Source organism: Eptesicus fuscus, chromosome 4, assembly GCF_027574615.1.
Source record: "Eptesicus fuscus isolate TK198812 chromosome 4, DD_ASM_mEF_20220401, whole genome shotgun sequence".
NCBI lineage: Eukaryota > Metazoa > Chordata > Mammalia > Chiroptera > Vespertilionidae > Eptesicus > Eptesicus fuscus.
Window position 1 is genome coordinate 28,555,039 of NC_072476.1, and position 10,286 is coordinate 28,565,324.

Below are 10,286 nucleotides of genomic sequence, written 5' to 3' on the forward strand. Positions count from 1 at the left end.
AATCATTTCCACAAGTCTGTGAGGTAGGTTAGTATCCAGATAGTATCCTGACATTTTATCCAGGTATTCTCCACATTTCACAAGGAGGAAATTAAGGGCAGAGGCTGGGATTCACCCTGAGGCCTCTTTTTTTTTTTTTTTTTTTTTTTTTTTTTTAAATATATTTTATTGATTTTTTACAGAGAGGAAGAGAGAGGGATAGAGAGTTAGAAACATCGATGAGAGAGAAACATCGATCAGCTGCCTCTTGCACAACCCCTACTGGGTATGTGCCCGTAACCAAGGTACATGCCCTTGACCGGAATCAAACCCGGGACCCTTGAGTCCACAGGCTGACGCTCTATCCACTGAGCCAAACCGGTTTCGGCAGCCTGAGGCCTCTTAACAATCTGCTTTTCTCTCTCGATCAGAACTTCTCAACTCTGGCTCCACTTAAAAAGCCTGGAAATATCAGAAGTCATACCCATAAGATTCCACACCACAGCTCTATTTACAATAGCAAAATACTGGAAATAACCCAGGAAGAGCGATGCATGTCTCCGTGATGGGGTGGTGTGCAGCTATGAACAGAGTGAGAAGGTCTCCCCGGGCACCAGGGGCAATGGCCAGGAGACAGTGACACACCAAGCTAAGAGTATGGTCTGCCACATTTATTTGAGGAAGGAGGGGATGATGTGTTTCCTGGTGAGAATCTCCACATGATACTTGTCTTCATTGCTTTATTAGAAATTTTTGCATAGTAAAAAAGGAAGTGATAGATCAGGCACCTATAAGTTAAAAGAAATTTAGATTATCAATGAATTGTAACTCACAGAATAAAACTAGGAAACTTTAAACTGTTTTCAGTAACCATGTTGTCGATAGTAATTGATATCGTCATTTGGAGACTGTTGTGTGTAATAAGGGAAAAAAACAAATTAATAATTATAAACCAGGCTTTCACACACACACACACACACACACACACACACACACACACACACACACAATTGATTTCAGAGAAATTATTGATTTCAGACAGGAAGGGAGAGGGAGAGAGAGATAGAAACATCAATGATGAGAGAGAATCATTGACTGGCTGCCTCCTGCAAGTGCCGCACTGGGGACCGAGCCCACAACCTGGTTTCATGCCCTGACTTGGAATCAAAACCTTGACCTTCTGGTTCATAGGTCAATGCTCAAACACTGAGCCATGCGGGCTGGGCCAGGCTTTTTTTTTTTTTAAATCAGAGGAAGATGTTACACATGCAACACCCCCTGAGGTAAGTAAAAACCCTGTAGTCCAGAATTTGAATTGGAAGTATGATATAGACTATTTTTTTTTCTTGAAACAAAACATTTCACAGCTCTGTCCACTGAAAAGGCCTAGAAACAATCAAGACTCAGCAGTAACAAGCACCCTTAGCACTTGGATTGCAGCCTCTAACTATTATTTTGCATAAAATCAAACCAGGGCCTGTTAGAGAAATGGATGATTCTAGTCTGAGGCAGGAATGTACACATGGGCCTGGAGCACCGTGTCACACAGGAGTGCAAGGACGCTGTTAATGATGACAAGGATCATCTCAGGAGGACTCAGGAGTGAAAATGAATAGGTTCCCACTGGCCATGGGCAGGATTCACTGAGCAGAATAAGAATAATAATGGCAATGGATTAAAACACATCAAATATGTTTATATTATGGAGTTCTTAATGATAGTTTAATAACAACAACTACAAACCTTTGGTCATGCTCGGAGGGTGCTAGGGGACCAGTTCCTTGTTTTAAAAACTGGTAAGTGAAGAGAAGGTCTCCAGCATTTCTCTTGCCTTTCCTATTTGAGCTGTGTCTCAGACGGCCACACAGTCAGTAACAGGAGGTTTCTGTTTAATAGAAACATTCCACCTAACATAAGCAGGAATCATAGAGTTGGAATAGTATTGTTTTGAAAGCCCAAATAAGTTAATGAATCTAGGCAATGATTATTAATGACTAATAGCGTGATAAAGAAGCAACTAAACATTAAATATCTTTGATGGGAGTATACGATGCCATCTATGAAGTAGACTTACCAAATAATTCAAATGTGAATTTTATTAGGCTCCCATATCTAATGACTAACTTATAGGAAATACAGGGACAGAACATGTTAAACCACGCTATGGGGATTCATCAGCGAAATCCAGATGGTGAGAAACTCCACAGAACTTTTGTCCTCATTTCTTCATAAAAGAAAAATAAATTGCATAATAAAAAGGAAGAAAAAAAGCAGGACTTATAGATTAAAAGAATTTTGGGAGATATATCAACAAATTCTAACACCGGACCTTATTTGCATTCCAACCGAAACAAATGGTTAAAAATATATGAAACAACAGGGGAAATTAGATTTTGACAGATTATTTGAGGAATTATTATTACAAAGAAAGCTTTTTTCTTTTTTTTTTAGGAGTCCTTATCTTTCAGAGATACATCCTAAATTTTGACATCTGGGATCTGCTTCAAAATAATTATATTTTGGGGGCTGGGAAGTAGGTGGGGACAGAGGTGAACCGGTTCCCAGCAGTTAATTAACAAAACTGAATGCGGTAGCATAGTGTTTTACGTTACATATTCTTAAAATTTTCTATATCGAGAGTTACAAAATTTATGGAGAAAGAATTTCTGTTGAATTGCCTGCGTAAGTGCCTGGGATGCTTTACTTTTGTTTGGGTTTGAAAGCTCCCTGCATGATTTTAATGTGCAGCCCAAATTCCAGAACCTCCTTTAATTTTCCTTAACCTTTCCCAGGGGTGTTGAAATTCAGTCCCGCTAGAGATAGCTCGTCCTCGGGAAACGACCCTTCTTCCGTGATTGATCTCCTCTTTACATTTTTTTCAGTTACCTCAGTTTCAGGGTTGCAAGATCTATTTTCCTATTAGTTTTTCTAATTTCCCCAGCTGGTTTGAAATTTCAGGAAGTTAATAGCCATTTTGTATTTGACTTATTTTGCCCTCGAGGCCTCTGAGAATGACTGCCAATAATGAGCTGACCCAATTTTAGAAACCGGGTGTGGTTCCTAAGAATTCACTGCCTTTTTTGCTCAAAGAGGAAATGCCCATCTTCATGGGCGTCTGTGTGCAACTTCGTTCAAGTCAGTTTCAAATGCTGCCGCTCTGGAGGGAGAATCAGACTCTCTACAGGAATCAGTGCGAGTGTGGAGGGGGTGGTGAGGGGTGTGAGCAGTTCCCTAAGGGCTTCTTTTACTCACCTGTTTGATTATTGTGTCAGTCAGGAGAACCATTTGAGAAGCTCCTTCCCTGCCCGAGGGTGGGGGATTTTTAGGATAATGAGCAATGCTATTCCAGAGATTTCCTGCTCAAGGCTCTGAGCCTGAGTAACGAACACTGGTCTACACAGTGGAGCAGGGCCTCAAATCCAGCTGGTCCAGCTCTGAGCCCGCTCTTCTGCCCATATCATGTAGGGCAGTGGCCGGCAAGCTCATTAGTCAACAGAGCCAAATATCCACAGTACAACGATTGAAATTTCTTTTGAGAGCCAAATTTTTTAAACTTAAACTTCTTCTAACGCCACTTCTTCAAAATAGACTCGCCCACGCCGTGGTATTTTGTGGAAGAGCCACACTCAAGGGGCCAAAGAGCCGCATGTGGCTCGCAAGCCGCAGTTTGCCGACCACGGATGTAGGGCAACCCATCCATTCATTCACTGGCACATTCACCAGACACAAACATACATATACATTTTTACATGTTTATTTATATATATGTATACAGACATATACAGACACACAAACATCAGGAATTCCAGGCAGAGTTTCAGGTCTTGGAGTTCTAATGTTAAATAAGACAGACAAGGCCTCTATTTTTATCATGCAGGATGAGGAGCCAAATGGGTAGACTTATGGTAGTTGGAGATGAGAGTTCCAGATAGTGTCAGAAAACGTGGGGAGGGGTGTTTGGGTGGAGGATCATTTAAAGTTCAGTCATCTGAAATCTTGACCCAACCTTGAAAACAATCAAATTGCTGCTCTTTCCTTCATTTTCAAATATGCCAGATAATATAACTTAATTAAAGAGACATGATTGAACATCATTGTAATATTCAAATTAACCTCTGACCATGACTTAATAGCAGTGGTTATCCAAGTGAGGTCCCTGAATCAGCAGCATCACCATCATCTAGGAACTGGTTGGAAAAGTGAATTCTTAGGCCCCACCCAGACTTACTGAATCAGAAACTCCTGGGGGTGGAATTCTACAATCTGGGTTTTACGAAGTCCTCAGGGTGATTCAAATGCACAGCCAGGTGGAAAACCACTATGGTAAGCCACCTCCCCTCAGACCTTGAACTCTATTAAATTATGGATGATTTTGATACCTTCTCACCTTTGAGAACTTTACTGTTTATCACAAAAGATCGTTCATACCCATTATTTCATGTGTCCTGACTCACAAGTGGGAACCACAGAGCCACTGAGTTCTCATTATTTCCAGCCTTTAAAATCTACCTCAAGGACTTTCATTGGGCTACATTCCACCTAGCAAAAGAGCAGAGGGAATAAAGGTGGAGGGAGAAATGCAGCTGAGAAAAGGGACCAAAATTTGGAATGAGGTATTTGGTTGACTTTTGCCTGCTGCTGCAATCCCTCATCTATCTATCTATCTATCTATCTATCTATCTATCTATCTATCTATCTATCCATCCATCCATCCATCACCTGTCTGTGTGTCTCTCTACCTGTCTTTCTTCTAAGTGTCTGTTCTAGTGTCTGACCTTCTGTCTGCCCATCTGTGCACCTGCCTGCCTGTATATATGTCTATTATCTGTGTATGTATGTATGTATGTATGTATGTATGTATGTATATCTGATAAAGGGGAGGGGAAAGGCAGAGAAAATAAAAGAGGGAAAAGGGTTTCAGTAAAATTGCTTGGCCTCAGATTCTTTAAATGTCAAAGAAGTGTGTGTGCGCTGATGTGGTTATGTGTAACACTGTTATTTCACATAAATAATATAAGGGTTTAAGGTAAGTACATATGTGTTATAACAGTTTCTGACCCATGTAGAAGGTGATCAGTTAATGGTAATAGTAGCTGTAAGGAGGCTGTAAGGAGAAGAAATGGAGGGAAAAGAGGGAAAGGAGGGGGAAAAGGGAAGTGTGGGGAGTGGGCTGAGCAGGAGGGAGGAGGAACAGAGGAAAGGAGGGGCTGTAGGAAAGGCCTGTCCATGTCCAGGGCGGGGGGACTGACTGGAAATATAAGACAAGTGTGTTGGCCGAGGTGGCATGGGGCAGGGAAATGACTGAGGATCCTGTAGGAGGCCGCTGAAGGTGGGAGAGCCAAGTGGCATTATTACAAGGTGCGTCAGAGGTAAGAGGGGAAAGCACTTTTTATGGCAGCAATGAAAGAACCTAAATGAATGTTCCTTCAAATGAATTGTGTGTTTATGTTTCAGAAATGGAGATGTGCCAAGCCTGCCTGGGGACCTTCCATACAACTCACCCACCCACTCCTGACCAAGTTGTGAAAATACATACCTGCTTCTCTCCCCAAGTCATTCTACCCACTAATTATCTGTGAAGATTAAAATCGTGAACTGAAACTCCAAAGCTTTTTATGGGCATTAGGGGAGTATTAAATAGGAAGATCGGAAGCAAAATTACAGTTCCCCCAATAGATTTTGGGGAGATGGATAAAAATCTGCTTTTAATTAAAAATATAAAGCAATAAGGCCCCCTATGCACAAACAGGAATGTCTTTGGGGCTTAATCCTATGTGAAAATGTCTACGGGTGTCTGCTGGGATCTCGACCTCTGCAGCCTGGTCTGTGGGCCTCCGGGAGGAGTGATTGATGGGCTGGCTGGATTTTCGGCTGAGAGGCCTTGCTAAGAGATACACGAAAACAGAGGCTGTAATGCAGCTTATGAGATGAAGTAATGGGCTTGTCTCTGTCTAGGTCAGGAATTCTGCCAAGCACTGTGTTTTAAATAAAATGAGGCTTTTGTGGTTCTTGGCACAGGTCTGCCAGTGCAGGCTAACCTTGGCATCTGTGTACTGGGCTTTCTCTAGAATGTGGCTGAGGGTTGACTCCGGCTTAGGGGCTACCTAAGGGCAAGGATTCCGGGCTTGGGGACCCTTCCTACCCAGCCTACTCCTCTCTCAGTAAAGGCATCACTCACTTGCTCAAGCTCAAAACCTAGGAACCATCCTTGATTCCTCCCCTGCCACACAGAGGATGATCTTTCTGTGTGAAGTTCTCTGCAGGAAAGACAAGACAGCCCAATGCTTAAAACAGGGCCTGGTCAACCAGATGGCCTGGCTTTGAATTCTGGTTTCCACCACCTGCTAGCTTTGTGGATTTGACAAGTAATTTAACTTCCCTGTGCCTCAGTTTCTTCAGCTGCAAAATGGGAATAATGATACCTGCTTATGCAAAGTTTTGAGAATTTAATTGATGTAAAGTACTTAAAACAGTACCAATACTATACCTGCAAGTCTTTGTGTACATATATATGTTACTGTGCATATAATTGTTAGCTATTGTTGTTATTTGTTATTATTATTCTCATGAACTTACCCTTGCTCTCAAAAAACCCCAGACTTTTCACATGTCCCACAAGGTCATTCATAATGCTAGCCTCTCTCTGTTCCTTGAACTTTTCAAGTTCTCTCTTTCTTTAATTTTTTGTGTTTTGTTGTTGTTTTGTATCACAAGACACCCATTTATTTAATCACAGTAGTCAATCTTACTACTACATTGTATGTTAATTTTTTCTTTATTCTTTAGATTCTCTGGACTTATGGATATTAGCAATCTTCAAAATCATTCTAACCATTTGTGTAGCAAGAGATATCTTTTGCTTTTTGCCAATCAAGGTTTCTATGACATGTTGTTGCTTCATGTCAATTGTGATATGAAGCACTGTGCAGTCAGTCCCAAGAGCAGGGTTCATCTCCTTCATTTTGTCTGGCTCTGACTTCAGTCATCATCTGGATAGGATTCATGCCTCTGTTCTGAGAAAGGACCATGGGGATGGCCTCTAGGGCATCCTTGAACGATCGCATAGCTACTGCTCCAAGGTTGGGCACTTATCTGCTGCGTGGCTAATTGCCAGAGCACAGGGATTTCAGCAGCACCTTCATCATTAACATGGAGAGGTTCCAGATGACACACAAAGCATCGTGACGGGATAGCTTTGCTTCCTCAATGGTCACATTGCTTCCTCCTCTGATGAAAATGGTTATAGCTCTAGAGTTCTTACATTGCTCAATAACCAGCATCTTGCCTTTAGTTGTCCCGGATGAGATCCCTTTTACAAGCCCAGCAAAGCCCAGCTTCTCAGTTGTGGGCTCTGAAAAGCATGGGATGATCTCCCTCCTGTTAAAATGGCAGTAAACTGAATGTCAGGTCCTCCTAGTCAATGAACTACAGGCAAGTTGTTCTGAAAAAGTAAATAATTTGTTCATCATCAAAGCTCCACTGGCAAATAGCTAGGTGAGCAACAGTTTCTTTAATTTCCTGAATCATCCCTTCAAACGTCTCCTTTTCATATTTCTGGACAGAGGTCCTATCCAGCTTATGCTTCATCTTTGGCTTCAGTGGTTCAAATGGACATGTGAGACTTGCATTCTTAGCATCTTCAACTTGTCTTGGCATTTGTGAGTAACTGAAATTCTTGCTCACAGTCATGCCCTTAATAGATTGTGTTCTCCAACCTTCTGCCCACTTTGCCTTCTACTTTGATGAGCTCAAAGTGTCTATTCTGCATATTTGCCACATGGAGGACAGCATTCAAGGCAATCTTGGCCATTTGTTGGGGACAGCTGTTAATCACTTTGGACTCCAGCATGGTTTTGCAGTCTGAATTGGGCTCATTGTTCTTGATGTCAACAAGGACACTATCACTTTTCTTGTCCAGGTGCAAGATAGCAATGCGGGAGGTTTGCTCATAGCTTTCCATGATCCTGATTCGGTGAAAGTTGAGGTCCAGCAACTGCTCAGCTTCTTCCAACAAGGCCCAGCCAGGACAACCGCTCCTGTGGCCCCATCTTTAATTTCTTCATCCTGTGATTTGGACAGTTCAGCTAGGAGCTTGGCAACTTGATGATCAACATTCATCATGCTCAAAATGGTGGCACCATCATTACAGTGACATCGACATCCTCATCCCCTACCACTTGGTCCAAGGGATGTTCTCATTTTATTTGCTACAGCCTTTGCTGCCATTATATGAGACTTGAGGGCCACAAGTTCCGTAAGAGGAGACTTGTGGTCCTGATCTGTGGTGACGAGGAAAGGGTGCCCATCTTCATCAAAGGTGACAGTCCCTCTGGACACCACAGTCAGCAGAGGTGACAGTCCCTATGGACACCACCCAGCCTTTGTGCTTTTATTTCCTTGGTCTGGAGTCCTCCATCTTCACTCTTTCTGATGGTTATTTTGCTCTTTTTTGGGGTGTCTCTTCAAGTATCACTTCCTCAGAGAGACCTTTCATTGGTAGACTATTATTCAGCCTCCCACACCCCACATGGGGTTAAGGGGCTCATCCCTTCCTAGGTTTATCTTGGAAATTCCCATGTGAGTGAATCACCTAGGAAAGGAAGTGAAGTCCCCAGAGAGGGTGTGGCTGGTTGGCCTCCTTCAGGATCATAAGGCAGCCAGTGCAGAGCATGAACTGGACAGAATGTCCTTCCAGAGAAGGCTTGCTGAAGCAAGAGAGCAAAGTGAACATGTGAGATTTCCTAACCCAGAATAGGAGTCTGGGATACTTCCCTGTTCCTCTCAGAGGTCCCTTAGTTGATAGGTTCTCTGGGGAAGACCTCTCTGCTATGTGGGGAAAGGGCATTTAGGTAGATCCAACAGCTAGTGCAAAGTCCCTGAGGAAGGTGTATGCTTGGTATGCTTAAGTCATGAGAGGAGGGAGCAAGAGGTAGAGTGGTAGGAGGAGAGGCCACAAAGATAAAGGGGACCAAAGAACTTTGGTTTTTACTGCTAGTGATGTGGGAGCCACTGGAGGGTTTTTTAGCAGAAGAGTGACATACTGAGACTTTGGTTTTTAAAAGCTTGTTTTGGCTGCTGTATTCTGAACATCTGACCAGTTGATTAAGAGATAGCTCTTTAAAATGTTTGCAATCTAATAATGGCAATAAGACTGGCACCTACATAACAATACTACAAGACAGAAAGTAGTAAATGCAATGAAAAACACTCAGATCCTCTGAGGGCTCTAACTCCTAAAGAGGAGAGAGAGATTGATCTCAGCTGGGGTGAGGGGAAGGTGGTGAGTAATAGCAGGTATTACTGAGGCAGGACCACGGAGATAGGCCTTGAAGATGGGTGGGATTTGAACATGGAGATCTGGTAGGGAGATTGGCATTGTGGGTCCTGGTATGTGGAACAGTGTGAATCCAGTAGTCCAGTAGCTATCTCCTAGGGCAGTGAATATCAGACTGTGGAGGGCTGGTTCATGCCCAGAGACTCCATCTACCTTGTTCACCTACTGTGTGTTTGGCACATATGAGGAGCTCAATAAATATTTCTGAAATGAGAGGATCCAGAGGACTTGGATACTGATTGGATGTGGAAGAGGGGTAAAAGAGAGAAAGAAGAGAGAAGTAAAGACGAGCCTGTAGATTATTATAAAGATTCAATTAAGGAGTGATACTCAGGGGACACAGGAAGTAAGGGAAAGACCTGATACTCAGGGGACACAGGAAGTAAGGGAAAGACACGAACAAAGCAAACAAAATACAACTCAACAAAAGAAAAACCAGAAAACAAAGAGCAGCTCAACCAGATGACAAGACTAACCACCTGTAGCAGAAGACCTGGGTTCTAGAGCTTCCAGACCTGTGGGGCTTGGGCAGCTGAGTTTTCTGTAGTAGTTAAGAACCCCCACCCTAGAGCCAGATTTCTAAGGTTCATGTCCTGGTTCTACCTCCGACTAGTTGTTGATCTTGGACAGATTACTTCACCTCTGCCTGTATGTCAGTTTCCTGGGGCGGCTGTGAGACTAAAACAACATGATACAGTTACGTGTCTCTTAGTAACGGGGAAACATTCTGAGAAATGGGTTGTTGTGTGTACATCACAAAGTGCACTTACAAAAACCTGGATGGTATAGTCTACTACACACCAAGGCTACATGGTATAGCCTATGGCTCCTAGGCTGCAAACCTGTACAAAACATAAGGTTAAATCAAGCACAAGAGAAAATGATGCAATCAAGAGAGGCAGTAAACATGAGACATATGAGGCTTTTGATGGTGTGACACTGCTTACTGTTTTACAGCAGAGTGTTTTTTTTT

At 42.7% G+C, this 10,286-nt stretch overlaps 1 pseudogene; it reads right to left on the reverse strand.

The window, feature by feature from the left end:
• Positions 1 to 6,754: 6,754 nt before the first annotated feature.
• On the reverse strand, positions 6,755 to 8,313 carry LOC103286267 (T-complex protein 1 subunit epsilon-like; annotated as a pseudogene).
• Between the last annotated feature and the right edge of the window lie 1,973 nt (positions 8,314 to 10,286).